Here is a 16,460-nt window from a genome sequence, read left to right as displayed (position 1 = left end):
TTCTGCTACTGGGCTGACCATCCGAAAAGAATGTTAACATAACCTTTCTAGTTTAAATAAATAATAGTAAAAATATATATATTTAATCTATTCCAGTTATCTTTAACTGATACATGCACCTGTTAAACAGTAACAAAAATCCCGACTACATAAAGATTACAAATATGAAATAACAATAATGCAGCTTGTCTTTTAATAGCACTGCTGACAAATATGAACAGTCAGATCAGCACTGATGTTCACATAACACAACATGAGAGGCTCCCAAAATAGGCAGTCCAACGTTGCCATGGTGATAACTGAGACCATGTTCTTGTAGGAATTAGAAATGAGATGAAAATAATGAACATTTTGCCCTGTAATTTCTGTTTGCTCTCAACTATCCTTTCTATCGTTTGATTTGTGAGTGATGGGTTACAGTTATGTACAATCATGACTAAAATAAAGAAATACAATAAACAGAACCATATGTCACATCTACAAAATATCATGGATGTGTGTCAATTTGTGAGAATTTTTTAATTGTATTTTTATTGTATCATTCACCACTGTGTGTGTTATCTGCTCTGGGCAAAAAAGCAAACTCAAATGAACTGCTGCTTAAACAGCAAAATATCTGGCAGTCTTGTGTTGGTAGAATTTTCTTCTTTTGTGAATGTTTACTTATCGATTTTTTGGAGCAGTATAGCAGCACGTTGAAAGAAAGGTTGGAGTGGTTGCCTTACAGTTTTGAGGACCGGGATTCAAATCGCGGCCCTGCCTGTGTCGAGTTTCTGTGTTCTCCCTGTGCCTGCATAGGTTTTTCTGGGCACTCCGGTTTTCTCCCCTATCCCAAAAACATGAATTAATTGAAGACTCTAAATTCTTCGTATGTATTATTCACAAGTGCAAATGGTTGTTTCTATGTGCCCTGCAATTGCCTGGTAACCAGTTCAGGGTGTAACTCCACCTGCTGGGTAAATGCAGTTGAGCTAGGCTCCAGCAAGCCTGCGACCCTTGTGAGGATAAGCGGCTCAGAAAAAGAACGTTTTTTTTTTTGCTTTGCTTGATCCACGAAACCCCTCCCACCCCAAAATCACATGGTACATACACATATCAAGCTACATTATGACTGAAGTATGAAAATGTGTGAAGACACAAAGCACTCCAAGTTGACAAACCAGATATGTCATGTCATGTTTGAGACTCTTATGGGGATAAAAACAAAATTTCAGATTGTAAATAATAAAAAAAATAATTATATAAGAACTGGCAAAAGAGTGAATCTTCCTGGAGATCCTGGGTTGTTGTGGTGTATATCAGTAACGAGGACAACAAAAGCTCGACTGTCCTGCTTAAATTGAACTGGATAGAATAAATTTGCTACCTTTATTTCACTTGGAGCTGTAAGGAAATTACATATTTTTTTAAATTCTGAACTTAATATAGAGATCTTCTAACTTGCCCTTGGCATGGTACAGTTTAAATATGCAGTATAAATTATAATTGAATAAAATCAAATAAAGTGGAAGAAAATGCAGGGATGGATAGATGGATGCAGGGTAAAATATACAAAAAAAAAACCCTAAAAGTGCAACTGCCTTATGATTATGATTTATGTTTTTAATTAATTTATTCATTCATCTTCTGTTTCACTTATCCTCACTTGGGTTGCAGATGTGCCGGGGCCCATACTAGTTATCTTTGGGGCGAAAGGCAGGGTGCAAACAACAAACAACCATTTGCACGAATATTCAGACATACGGGCAATTTTAGAAGATGCAATTCACTACCCTCTTTGTTTTGGGGATGTTGGAGGAAACCGAAGTCCCAGGAGAAAACCCACGCAGGCACGGAGAGAACGTGGAAACTCCACACAGGTGGGGCCGAGATTTCAACTTCGGACCTAAGAAACTGTGACTCCAATTCTACCATCCATCCATCCATCCATCCATCCATCCATCTTCTTAGCCGCTTATCCTCACAAGGGTTGCGGGAGTGCTGGAGCCTATCCCAGTTGTTAATGGGAAGGAGGCAGGGTAGACTCTGACCTGGATGATAGCCAATTGCAGGGCAAGACAGACACTCACAATCAAACCTAGGGGCAATTTTAGAGTGTCCAATTAATGCAGTGTATAAAAATATTATTCTATATCTTGTACAGTAAATTGTAAACAGAATATGGCATTGGAGTTATAGAAACAATTATTCCATTTACACGGCAATTATATTTGTGAGGGCACTGGACGTATAATACAAACAGTAGATATTTTGGCAAAAAAGAAGGTTGCTATTGACCTCAGTCTGCTGCCATCTAGTGGCTCCTATAACCTGGCCACGCTTGGTTACTAAAGAAAAGTAACCTTCTTTTTTGTAGAAATTTCTATTCTTTTTTGTGAGGTTTTGCTTGAACAAATGTTACACTGATATAATTCAGCATGTGGTAGAACTACTATAACTCCCACAATGGGGAAATTTGCAGTATCCACTGGGGAAATTAAACAACTCACTGTAGAGAAAGCACACACCTACCATCTCACCATCCACGTATTTATTTATTGTTAAATACCATTCATCTTTAGTTGGATTTCAGGGGAGCTAGAACCAACCCAATTTGGCTCTGGGTGAGAAGCGGGGTAAACCTTGTACTGGTCAGCATCCAGTCTCAAGTCACAATTTACACAACCGTTAACATTCAAGCCTATGGACAATTTTAAATAATCAATGAAACTAACATGCAGGTTTTGCGACCGTGGGAGAAAGCAGGAATAAAACCCACACAAACGCAGGGAGAGCATGGCAAAATCACACCGGAATGCCACAATTGAGATTTGAAATCCAAACCTCTGAACTCTAAAGTGTATGTGCTAACTGCTAACTCATTGTGCCCACATCTGACATAAAGCTAATTCTCAAGCATAACACCACATAGAAACACAATGTGCATAACCAACAGAGCTTGATGGGGGCAACCATAACATATAGGTGACGTGTGTTCACATTTGGAATTCTTGAAAAGATTTGAGTCCACTAAAATGACATCAGGGATTAGTGACATAAGTAACAGTATAAAGTGCTTAGAATTTTTTGAATAGTGAAGAAGACTGGTTATGTGTCACTTTAGCATTTTTCAGTTTTGAATTGTAATCGCACAATAACTGATTAAAAAAAAAGATTTTGCATGAAAACCTGTCACATCTCCGTGTGTGCCAGTAGATGGCATAAGCGAGTGAGGGAAATGAACACTGATTCTTGCAAAGCATTTGGGATATGTTGGGATTTAAAAATACAATACCGTGCAGTCCAAACAGTTGTCATTGTTATTGCGATTTGAAATATTAATGGTCAACAACTTCAGTGAGCTGTGATCAGAGCTGGCACTGAGGGCCTGGTAAGGTAATCAATTTTTTTACTTAAATAAGTGACCTGAATTACAGAAGCAGCAACAAATGTCAACAAAGATCTTTTGGAAGAAATTAGTGAAAAGGAGCTGGTAGACTGCTGCTAGAATAGCACATGTAAATCATTACATATGTGTAAATTAATATTAGTCAACCTAAAAACACGCCAATATTTAATTTACAGAATATCATAGACACGTGACATTTTGCGATTGAAAAATATCCTGAGTGCATTTCTAATGTACAGTATAAATAAACGTGTTATCCATTTTCACTTGTTTATTCAAAATATTATTATTAATTACAAATACTGAATATCTTTGTTTATTCATCTATGCTCGCAACAAAGAGAGTGTAGAAAGAAGAAAGTGTTTTACTGTGGGCGCGAAAGGTCAAAACAATTGCAAACGGCACAAGATAGTGACATTAACTCACGACATAGCAAGATCATGTTGAACTGGGGCAGGTCTTGTCGAGAAAGGGCGTGGGATTTCTAAGAAGGTCTGTGAATTGGGACGTTGCCTTTTGGGGTGTTTTCGTCTTTTGGAATTCGTTGCATTGTTTGTTTCTGGTTTTGTTCGTGTTTTCTGAAACGTAAAAATGTCTTGGTTATTGTTGAATTTGCTTTCTGTGTTTCAGCTTTTGTTAATTTGTTTTCTGGAATATAAAATAGTTTTGACTTTTGTTAATTTGTTATGTATTTAAAAAAAAAATTATAGTGTTTTGCACTTCCAGGCCATCAATAGTTTTTAGTTTAATGAATGAAATCTTTAATGAACATGTAATGACTCAAAATCAAACAAGCTTTGATGATATACAATGTTGTCAACCGTTTGTTTTCTAATTAGACTTTTATTTTAGTTATTTAAATTTTTCCATTCTCTTGTTATATATGCTATTTGGTGTATGAAATTTTTCGTTTGCTCATTATTGGAATTCTGATATTTTCATGATTGTTTATTAAATTGTAATACTACACTTTGAATACTATTAATATGTTGAAAAAAACTCATGACTGGTGATGGGGATGGAGCATTGGACAAACAGGCTTTCAAAACTGGCTCAAATGCTATTTCATGATCTTTTCCTATACTAAGCGTGAAGAAACCTGGCTTGATCTAAAATTTTGGTGGACATCAGACTAAAAAAAGTTGGCTAGAGGAATGTATTTTCTTTTTTCCTTGAATGTTGTCAATGGCACTTTCCATCAAGTAGCCTGATGATTAATTACATATTCACCAACATATTATAACTCCACTCTGTGCAGTTGTATTAAATTGTTTTTTTTTATTCATTATTATTAGAGAATATAAAAATCCCAAATATCATATCAACGAGAATGAATCGAGTGAGCAAAACAATGATCAGAATAATACTCTACATATTTATTGACCCCTACACCACATGCAGGAAAACACACCAAACAATCAAGATATTTGCTCTTGGTAACATTTAGAAGGCGAACGTTTGGCTGAGTGCATGTTAAATATGTTTGCTGCTTGAACCACTGTTGTTGCCAGTACCTAATAGTCCATATTCACTTTCTGAAGAGGCTATGCAAAACCTTATCAGTCGCTACCTGCTATCAGCAGTTAAAATGTGTCAGTTCAAGAGGCTCCATGGGGCTGAACAGAGGATTTTGTGTCGGTCCAAATGGGTTCATGACTTCTAAACTGCTAGTCTTGTTCTTAGCTTAAATGGACATGCATCACAGAGTACACAGAAGTACTAGAGCTGATTTGTGTTAACCTACAGAAGTATTAGAGCTGATTTGTGTTAACCTACTTAGGCAGAGTGCTGGGTAGACAGCGTATGCTTCCATGCATTCTTTCACTTGGATTGGTGTCGTACCAGGGCGGCACCGTGTGTGTTGTTTCATACTTTGCCATTAAAGCTGATTCAGATTCTTTATGCAACCCATAAATGTTCATGTTTATATTTGGCTGGCCCTACATGCAATTATTTTATGATGCAAAAGAAACATGTTGATTTCAAATGGACATAAATCAATAAATCTTTTACATTCCTTCCTTCCTTGACTTTAAGGTAGGTTTAAGGACTTCATTAGTGGGACAAGATCAGATAAAAGAAAATTATCCATAAAGCAATAGAAGATCAGACTCCACTTAAAGGCAATTCAACATATATAATCTGTTTGTCCTAATAATAATTAGGGGAAAACTTATTATATAAAGTTGGATTTGATGTCACATCTGGGAACCCGTGTAAATGGTTAGAGGTGTCTCGATCTGATATTTAAATATCGGAACTCGTTCCAATGTTAGCAAAGAAACAAATACGGAATCAGATCATACTGCATCTATATCGGACCAATGTTAGCAAAGAAACAAATACGGAATCAGATCATACTGCATCTACAATTTTGGATTTTACAACTCCTATGAGAGCAGTCCATTCCGTGCTCCACTCTAGCACTTCTATGCAGCAGCGCCCAGACATCATGCAGAGCCCACATGATAACAACAACAGGTTGCTAAAGTCCTAACAAGGTAGCAAGGAGTAAGCGTGAATGTTGCTTGATAAAAGTTGTTTTGCCATTCATTTCACTTTAAAACTAAACAAGAAAATTACACTGATTGAAAGTTCGCACACGTCATGGACTTTTTAATTTATTTATTTTTTTAAACCAGTAAAGGCAATTGATAGTCCACACTCTGGGATGCAAACACAAATTTACCCCAAGAGGCCTTGGCAGCACCTTGCATGGCAACAGCTGCTCATTGTTGTATGAATATGAGTGAACATGAGGCTTTGTAAACCACTTTGGGCACTGGGATGGTGTCGATGCAGTGTTATATAAGCATATTGCAGTCCAACATGCGCTTACAGCTGATGCATAGAAATAAGAGCTGTTTCAAGATTAAAACAATACAGATATTGTGTGGAGTTGGTTTTGCATTTGGTCTCTCCTTAAACTCCCCCGTATGTTTACTGATCACGTTTTTCTGTAAAACATCAAGATTTTAGTGTGCAAAAAAGTTTGGATGTATTTGGCAACACAGTGGCAACACTACACGACATGTATTCCGATGCCATCACAACCCAGCTCTTACAAACACTCTATTTTGTCTTGTAAAATCAAACAATGTTGGAGAGGTGAAACTAGAAAACCTGTCACGGTCACGTGAACAGATACACTCGTTACCGTAGCGACAACAACAACAGTATGGTGCGCCAATATAGTGTGTTTGTATGTGTGTGTTGGGCGGTTGAGAACAAAATGAGGAAAAACGTGTAGCGGTCGTCACCACTTAGGAGAGGATGTTCATTCATGGATTGCTTGAGGTATAATCATGCAAATTTAAGATGATATGGCTCAAATCCAGGCAAAAATATTTTATGTAGCCTTATAATTTAATACTCAAGGTTGAAAGTAAACATGCTAGTCTTCTGTAGAATTATCCTCTAGCGTTGGTAAAAACTGATTTGAGTGGTTGAATGAATGCTGACAAAGGCATGCAAGTATAGAGATAATGGCGAAGCATGGGAGATAATGCACCAGTCACAATATGCAAGTCTTTTGGACGGTGTCAAAGTAGGCTGTCCAAGAGTTGTCGATAGGTCACACTACAAGGACGATATCCACCCAAAAAAATAAAATGTGGTAGACTTTCCATTTTGGCTCCATAGGGCTAAATCGTTGGTCATGGATTATGTCACACGCAAAGATATTTTGTCTTTCCTGACAAAATATGTGAGGACCAATCTGGGAAATTGGCTACAATAGCTCATGAGCCCCATATTGGGTCTAAACTCCTGTAGTCTTATCGAGGCATAAGTCAGTGTACCATCAACATAATTTTTAAGTTATTTAAAAGGAGAATTATTATACAATATAGCTTGCTTTATGTATAAGTGATGAAATCCACATTTCAGCATTGTTACTATTTGCATGCCTCTGCTCTGTTGTGTTCTGTTCTCTAAGTACCTATCAAAAACAACTGACAGGGAAGTTACTGGTGCACTCCTAATTAGCTAATTTCCATATAACTTTGTACTTGAACTGTTTGGCCACAGAAGGGAGAGACAAAGACTTTCACATCAAACAAAGCAAGAATCATCATACTTGAAGAAATGAAAACTAGAAATCAGAGAAAGGAATTGCAATCAAAGACACGAAAAGGCACCGTATGCACACTGACATCAGTCTGCTACAATGAACATGGCTTTATCTAGAGAACCTCTAATGAAACTTAATTTAATAGCAAATGAGGGAAATTAAATAAAAGTGATGTCTACCATTTTAATTTTAAACATTGATTGTAAAATCAATAAAACATTCTCGCTTGGGAAAGTGACAATGTGAAAAGATAGCTAGCCAGTCATAATAACACCTAGGGTGCCTCCCACCATGTTTTATTCTGACGTATTGTATTTTAAAATGTAAACAATGATCATATAGTGTGGAGGTAATGTGGTTGGTGAGAGTAAATAAATAACCCTGTCTTGGATATTAAAACACATAATTGTAGGTAGGGACAGACAGTGGCGTGGAACGGGGGAGAAAAACTCAATTTGTAGGGCATTTTCATTACGTGTCAGTATAGAGGTCAATATTCCCCTGTATACAGACATTAGAATGTCAGAACATTTGTAATGTAAAATATTTACCCTAGGTTGCACTGCACCTTTTAAAAAGCAATTGTGTAAGGATTTTAAAGAGACAAAATTTCAGCACAGATGATACAAAACATACTAAATCTGAGAATGGAAAAATGTTGTGGAGCTTTTCGGGAAGAGGTGAGACAGGCTCTTGGTGGACAGGAGGAGTTTCCAGAAGACTGGACAACTACAGCCAAGGTGATCAGATAAATACATGGGAGAGTACTTGGTGTATCTTCTGCCACGAAAAGGGAGGAGACTTTGTGGTGGAACCTCAAAGTACAGGAAAGCATACAAGAAAATAGTATAGCTAAGAAGTAGTAGTAGATTGAGAGATCCGAGGAGAGGAGAAAGGAATACATTGAGGTGTGAAGCAGGGCAAAGGTAGAGGTGTCAATGGTTGACATGTATGCAAGGTTGAACACTAAACAAGGAGATCTATACAAGTTGGCCAGATGGAGGGATAAAGATGTGAAGAATGTGCACCAGGTTAGTGTGATTAAGGTTGTGTTGACTGGTGCCAATAATGTGCTGGATTGGTGGAGGGAAAACATTGTTTTGATGAATGACGAAAATGTGAGAGAAGGAAGAGTAGAAGAACCAAGTGTGCTGGATGAAAAATGGAAAGGCCGTTGGTCCTTATGAAAATTCTTTGGAGGTATGCAACCATTTCCGAGTAGTGGCTGTGGAGTTTTTGAAGAGTTACTTCAACATAATTCTAGCAGGTAACGATACCCGAGGAATGGAGGAAAAGTGTACTGGTGCCCATTCTTAAGAACAAGGGTGATGTGCAGAGCTGTGGGACTTATAGAAGAATAAATGAGCCACACGATGAAGTTACAGGAAAGAGCAGAGGAAGTTAGACTCAGAACAGAAGCTAGTAATTAGAGCAAAAGTATGGTTTCCTGCCTAGAAAGTGTACCACAGATGCATTATTTGCCTTGAGGATGTTGATTGAAATTTACAGAGAAGGTCAGAAGGACCTACAGTTGAAGCCAGAGGTTTATGTACCCTGCAAAAAACATTTCACTTTTTGACTGTCTGAACTCAACTCAGACTAACTTCTCCTGTTTCAGGTCATTCAGGATCATCAAAATTATTACATTTTGCTAAATGCCACAATAATGAGACAATTTAGAGAATTTTATATTATTTTCTTTGAGGTTAAAAGTTAACATACACAAAAAATACTATGTCTTTGATGAACATGGGGAAGCCCAAATGTTGAAGTCATGGCTTAGGATGCTCCTGGTAGGTTAAACTGACAGTATTTTATTTAATTGCTGACACACCTGAGGATGTATTTAAAGCTACACCTCAAATAGTATTCTTCCTTGTTTGAAATCATGGGGAAATCAAAAGATATCAGACAGGAAATCAGAGAAAAAAAATCCACAATTCTGGCTCATTCTTGGGTCCAATTTCTAGATGCTTGAATGTGCCACATTCATCTGTTCAAACAATCATACGCAAGTATAAACAAGATAGGAATATACAGGCATAACACCGCACAGGAAGGAGACGGGGCCTGCGTCGAGGAGATTAACTTGTTTTGGTCCGAAATGTGCAAATCAACCCTAAAACAAAAGTCCTTGTGAAGATGCTGGTGGAAGCTCAGAAGAAAGTGTCATTATCCACAGTGAAACAAGTCCTGCACCGACATGGGCTGAAAGGCCACTCACCAAGAATCAAGCCATTAGTACTTAGGAAACAAAAAACACATTACAGTTTGTAAAAAGACACCAGGACAAAGATCTTAACTTCTGGAGACGTGGTCCTATGGTCTGATGAAATTGAAGTGGAGCTGTTTGGCCCAAATGACCATTGTTACATCTGTACGAAAAATGGGGGAAGCTTGTTCACCTGAGAACACCATACCAACTTGTGAAGCTTGGAGGCGGCAGCTGTTTTGTTGCAGCAGGAACTGGAGCCCTTCATAAAATAGGCAACATCATGAAGAACATTACATGGAGAAATTAAGGCGACATCTCAAGATATCAGACAGGAAGCTAAAATCTGGGCGCAAATGTATCTTCCAAACTGACAATGATCCTCACCATAATGAAATAATTGTAAAAAAGTGGCTTGAGTACAACAAAGTCAATGTCTTTGATTGGCCATCAGAAAGCCCTGATCGAATCACAAAATCAATGTCTTGAGTGGGTATCACAGAGCCCTGATCTGAAAAGGTGTCTGTGAACAAGGAAGACCAACAAACCTGATTCAGTTACACTAGTTGAGTCAGGAGGAATGGGCCAGGGTTCCAGCAGAGTACTGTCAGAAGCTTGTGGAAGGTTACTCAAAATGTTTGACCCATGTTCAAAGGAAATGCTACTCAGTATAAAGGAATGTATGTAAACTTTTGACTTTGAAGAAAATGTAAAATTCTCTTCTCTCTCTCTCATTATTGTGGTTTTTAACAAAATAATTTTGGTGATCCTGACTGACTTGAAACAGCAGAGGTTTCTTATTTGGCTTCAGATTGAGAAAAAATAAATAAATGCGTCTGTTTGCACACTGTATGTAAATTTCTGGTTTCAATTGTATGTGCTTGAATGAAAGGGGGTGTGCTTGAATGAAAGGGGTGGAAAGCGAACAATGAGGCAAGAGGTAGAAGAGATAGTGAGGGTGGAGGACTTCAAATACTTGGGTTAACAATCCAGAGTAAAGGTAAGCTTTGTAAGGAAGTGAAGAAATAAGTCCCATCAAGTTGGAGCAGGTGTTGGATGGTGTCGGGTGTGTTATGTGAAAGAAGAATCTCTGCTCGGATGAAGGGGAAAATTTATAAGACGAGTGAAGCCAGCCATGATGTATGGATTAGAGAACGGGTGCCCAATGTGTGGATCACGATCGACAAAGGTGTTCAAAATAATAGCAGTCCAATGTAACTAAACAACTAACTATCATGATATAAACACTTTTAAGGATGTGCAATTGGGCAATTTGTTGAAAGGGGTGTGTTAAAAAATATAGCAGTGTGGCATTTAATCACAGAGGTCCATCAATTTTGTGAAAAAAAAAAAAAAAAAAAAAAAAAACCAAAAACAAAAAACCAAACAAAAAAGAAACAGGTGTCAATCAGTTGGCCCCTGTTTAAGGATGAAGCCAGTACCTGTTGAACATGCATTTCTCCTTGAAAGCCTGATGAAAATAGGTCATTCAACTTATTGTTCAGAAGGACAGTGTACTTCCATTGTTTTATTGGAGAGGGGAAAACTCAAAGAGGTGCAAAAAATTAGTCTGTTCAGCTAAAATGATCTCTAATGCCTTAAATGGAGAGTAAAACCAGAGACATGTGACAAAAAAATGGAACAACAACCATCAAAATGGATCACAGAATAACCAGAATGGTGAAGGCTCAGCCAATGATCAGCTTCAGGATGATCAAAGACAGTTTGGAGTTACCCGCAAGTACTGTGATTGTGAGAAGACATTTGTGTGAAGCAATCTATGTACAAGAATCACTGCAAAGTCCCTATGTTTAAAAAAAAAAAAAAAGGCATGTGCAGAAGAAACTACAATTTGCCAAAAAACATAACTGGCTAAAAGAGAAATAGAGGGATATTTTGTGGACTGATGAGAATATTTTTTTGGTGGGGAGTCCAGGGGCAAACAGTTTGTGAGACAACCCCCAATGTCTGAATTCAAGCCAGAGTCCACAGTGAAGCATGGTGGTGCAAGCATCATGATATGGGCATGTTTCTCCAATCATGTTGTTGGTCTTATTTATGGCAAACCCAGGATATACATATCGTGGATCGGTTTGCATATGTCAAAATACTTGAAGAGGTCATGTTGCCTGATGAGCCCTTGAAATGGGTGTTTCAACAAGACAATGACCCCACACACAATAGTAAACATCCAAAGTCTCGGTTCCAAACCAAAATTAGTGTCATGGAGTGGCCAGCCCAATTCCCAGACCTTAATCCAATCAAGAATTTGTGGGGTGACATCAAAAATACTGTTAAGCAAAACCATGAAATGTAAAATGAATTATGGAATATTGTTAAGGAGTCTTGGAGTGGGACAACAGCTGAAAGGTGCCACAAGTTGGTTGACTCCATGCCACACAGATGTGAAGCAGTTATAAAAAATTGTAGTCATACAACTCAATATTAGTTTAGTGATTTAAAGGATTGGTAAATCCTAGCAACAATGGTTTGTACAAAATAGTTTTAAGTTTGTAAATTCAAACGCAGACTGCTATTTTTTGTTTAACACACCCCTTTCAATTGCCCAATTGCACAGCCTTCAGAGTGTGTATATCAAGAATGCTGGGTCTTCTGAGAATCTACTGCACCAATTGGTAACTTGTTTGACATGTAGAACCGAAAAAAATTATTGAAAACGTGAATCAATCTGGTCAGTCACATTGGATTGTTATTATTCTGAACACTACTGTAGCAATCGATCTCTGAGGCAGTTATAATCGATTGCGAACCAATATGTTGCGCTATACGAAGACCAAAGTGAAGGTTGATGGACGTCGTGAAGGAATACATGAGGGCAGTTGTTCTGAGAGATGGAGAAGATAGACGTACATGGAAAAGGATGGCATGCTCTGCCAAACCCGAACGGGACAAGCTGAAAGGTAAAAAACCTTCAATTAACATACTCCAGGAATCCTGAGCACATAGGCTCTGCCTTCCTTGCAGTATTACTGGAGCGCAAGGAATCTCAGCCGTCTATATAACTCCCCTAAAGCTACACCAATGGTCTAATGCATGTATAAATGTATTCATGACAGTAACACAGTCCTAATTTAACTGACTCTAAATTAATCTAATCTATGCCTTCTCTCATTTAATTTAATATATGAGGGCATCGTTCTATTTTGTCCTGGCCACATTCCAATCTCTACCAAGGGATTTGTGTCTCCAACAGTCTTCACTTGCCACACATTAATTGGGTCCAAAAATTTACCTTCTTTTATCTGTGCTTTAATTGCTTTTTCACTCTTAGACTATACTGTGACAATGTAGGTGTGCCTTAACCTGCATTTGTTAATACTGGTTCAATTCTTGGCGAAAGAATGCATATGAGTCTTTGTCTTCTGGCATAAATAAACATATTTGCGTGCATGCAAGCCTGCTTTTTGTACGTTATGAGCTTTGTAGTGTTAATATAGCCAGAATTGTACCAAATAAATGGTCCTGGTTGATGTCTGAGTGCATGTCAATGTACCTAAAAGCACAATGTTGCTTTCCCACTAAATAATTTAATTGAGTTTTCAGTGCTGGAAGATCAGTCATTTTACTGGAAAGTTACATACTATGTTTCTTCAGTGTTTGTATTAATCTGTATTCACTGTCACTTTCAATAAAAGTACTTCTGAAATGATGAATGTATAGGTTGACAAAAGTTACAATAAAGCAGCTGCCATTCAAATAACAAAAGTAATGGGTTCCTGCTAATACATCAGTTTTGGATTTACCATAATTTGTCATGTAAAATGCAAACCCAAAGTTCACCTAAATTACTTATGTATAATACATTTTTACAAAGTAAGATTTTACTTTACTTCTACTCATATGATCAAAACATGAACTGTTATCTGTATTTCATTTATTTCTTTCAAATAATTATTCGGAAGTGAAACACGATTTGAACACATAATACTTTCTTATATTTATTTTTACTTATTTTGAAATTCATTGCCCATATTTAGTAAATTGGAAAAAACACAGTTGTACTCATATGTTCGATTGCCGAGGAAAAATTTGTATGATCGGTACATTTGTTTTTAAAGAAAACAAGAAGGGGAAGCCAACACATTTATTTTTATTTTAACGGGATTAAAATTAAACAGTCAAGCATTTCAGGAAAGGATTATCATTAAACAAATCAAAGGAAACTAATGGTGGCTGTTCACAATCAGTCATATTAAAAAAAAATTGCACAAATTCTGCCAGGGTTTGTAAATTTACAAGCGCAACTCTATGTATATGCAGTCAAACGTACCCCTGTCATATTGAAATGAAAGTGTAGGCTACAACTTTTTCATAAGTACTAGGTAGCGATGGCATATTAGAATGAAAGTACATACCCGTCTTATAACCTCGAGGTGGTGGTGGCATTTTGGAATCAAAGTGAACATCCATCCATCAATTTTCCAAGCTGCTTATCCTCACAAGGATCGTGGGAGTGCTGTAGCCTATCCCAGTACATCTTTTTCATTACTTCGAGATGGTGGTATACATTTATAAAAAAAAAATTCTCATTTTTCCCCTAATATGTATATTTTATATATATGTATAATGCACTAATGACTTTTGCAAATTTGTGGAAAAAAATCTGCATTACAGTAGCATGACAAATTAGCAGGAGGCATCCGGCAGCACTGTGAAGTCAGGGTCTGAACTGAATTGAATGTACTACAGAATTGAATGTACAACAAACCTGAAGAATACCGCACTGAATGAAATTGAAATACTTGTAGATTAGAATAGAATAAGGGACTGTATTCTCAGGCATGAGTGATTCATTCGTTGGATACGTGAAGGAGCAATGTAGTAGTGCATATTAAGTGAACTGTTCTGCCATGAGTGAGGAATGACATACTCTATGGACAGTGAACCTGCTCATCAGTGAGTTCAACAGTTCATCCTGACAACCTTGCATGGATAGCTTTCAATGCCATCCGTTTCTTCAAGCTCATGGCTGATGTTGAGTCAGTCAAGCACATTAAAACAAACACACACGCGGAGCGTTGGTTGGACGATGTCTACATAATCTTATCAGACTACACAAAGTAATGAGGACAGCAGACCGATGTGCGAGTTAGATACGTCAGTGCTAGGCAAACTGAAGCGGCAGTATCAGGGAGTTTAAAGGGGGAGAAATGGAAAAGAACACGTATACATGTACACATACATCATATCATTTTTGTCTACTGCAATTAGTATTTAGCATTATCACTGTAATGATAATTTGTGATAAAATTGTACATTTTGTATCAAAATTTGTCTGTCAAGTGTTGTTTTCTTATAGTTTACATTTCAGTGCAACAAAACTCATTTAAAACAGCCATTTACATATTCACTTTATTTGTTGATTTGCCAGATATGGGAGTTAAAGGTCGATCAGGCCTACGAGGAAACAACATTAAATTCATTGTATGCAGTTTATAAATACGATATATAAACGAGGAAAGGGATTCACAACAGTGGGAGGTTTTTTTTTCCAAGTTGACCTCCGCTACGCCAAAGAACTGCAGCGTACTGGCACTCATTCTGAATTTGAGCCAAATGACCAATGAGCAGCCAGCGCCAAGCAGTAAGTGAACTGAATGTACTGAAGTGAATTGAATGTACTGTTTGGCATGAGTGATTTATTGAACGTCATGGTTAGCAATCCGCTAGGGAGCAACATAGTATGTATGCAGTGAACTTCTGCATGAGTCATTCATGGCAGACAAACTAGGACGATGAATGATTAGTTCGCACAAGGAACAACACACCATGCAGTGAATGTACCCATGAGGGATTTTTACTGTTCGTCCTCCCGAGGATAACTTTCACTACCATCCATTTCTCCAAGCTCAGGGGTAATGTTAAATCAGTCAAGCACATGAAAACAAGCAGACATATTTAAAGTAAAATTACAATTAATAATACATGTATACATTATGTACCCGTCCACATCATCCATCTGTCTCTAATGCCATTATCAAAGCTTTTTGTTCAATAGTACTAAGAATAAGAAATGAATGAACGAATGAATAATACATTAGACTTAAACAGTGCCTTTCTAGCCAATCAAATGCACTTTACACCAATCAGATGACAATAACAGTAAGGTGGGTGAGCAGGAAGCATGAGTGTTGGTGTCAACAGCGCTGGCATCCATTCTGGAATGCAGACAAGTCTCGCCAGCTGGCGGGACCTGGGTGACTGTAAGGGGATGCCGAAGAATACAGTATGTGTGGTAGTTGAGAACTCCACATGGATTTTCATAAGTCACCACTGAAGCCGGTGTTCGAGAGCTTGCTAAGAAAGAGATAAGCAGGTGATGAATGTTTTTTGTTTTGTTTTTGAGTTTTTCTCCTCGCAATTCCATCATCTTTCGATGGACATGTTGAGTAAACATAAACCTCAGGGCAAAATCATCAACTGAATGAGGAAGCACTTGAATGATTCTCTGAGGAAAAAAAAAATAATTTGGTGAATGAATTTGCAACAAACTAATGATTCAGTACATGAAAAAGAACTTCTTTGTCCAGCTAATTTTGCCTGGGAGCCAAATAACTGCTAAAAACAAATGTCTTCGAGACACACGTAAATGTGTGAGGTAATGTAGCTTTTTTATGGAAGACCACAACTCGTTGGCATGTGCCACAAATGGGCATTGGGACTATGTTTCCCAGAGTTAAACATTGGTTCATGCAAGAGCATGGTTGTGTTTGAAAATATTCTTCGAGGGCACTCCACAACACGACGCACCATTCAGAAACTCTGA

The 16,460-nt window shown here is 37.6% G+C and overlaps 1 protein-coding gene across 3 annotated transcripts in view; it reads right to left on the bottom strand.

Annotated features, from left to right (window-relative positions):
* LOC133514796 (thyroid hormone receptor alpha) overlaps nt 1-16,460 on the bottom strand; it is a 126,604-nt gene that overhangs the window by 62,658 nt on the left and 47,486 nt on the right. The window contains exon 4 of one of the 3 annotated variants that reach the window (XM_061846767.1): nt 3,816-3,967. The exons of the other annotated variants lie outside the window; for them this stretch is intronic. The gene's annotated coding sequence lies outside the window, so the exon portion shown is untranslated. The remainder of the gene's footprint in view (nt 1-3,815; nt 3,968-16,460) is intronic. 3 annotated transcript variants of the gene reach the window in all.

The sequence above is a fragment of the Syngnathoides biaculeatus genome, chromosome 16, assembly GCF_019802595.1.
Source record: "Syngnathoides biaculeatus isolate LvHL_M chromosome 16, ASM1980259v1, whole genome shotgun sequence".
Classification (NCBI taxonomy): domain Eukaryota; kingdom Metazoa; phylum Chordata; class Actinopteri; order Syngnathiformes; family Syngnathidae; genus Syngnathoides; species Syngnathoides biaculeatus.
This window is presented reverse-complemented; position numbering and strand designations above follow the sequence as displayed.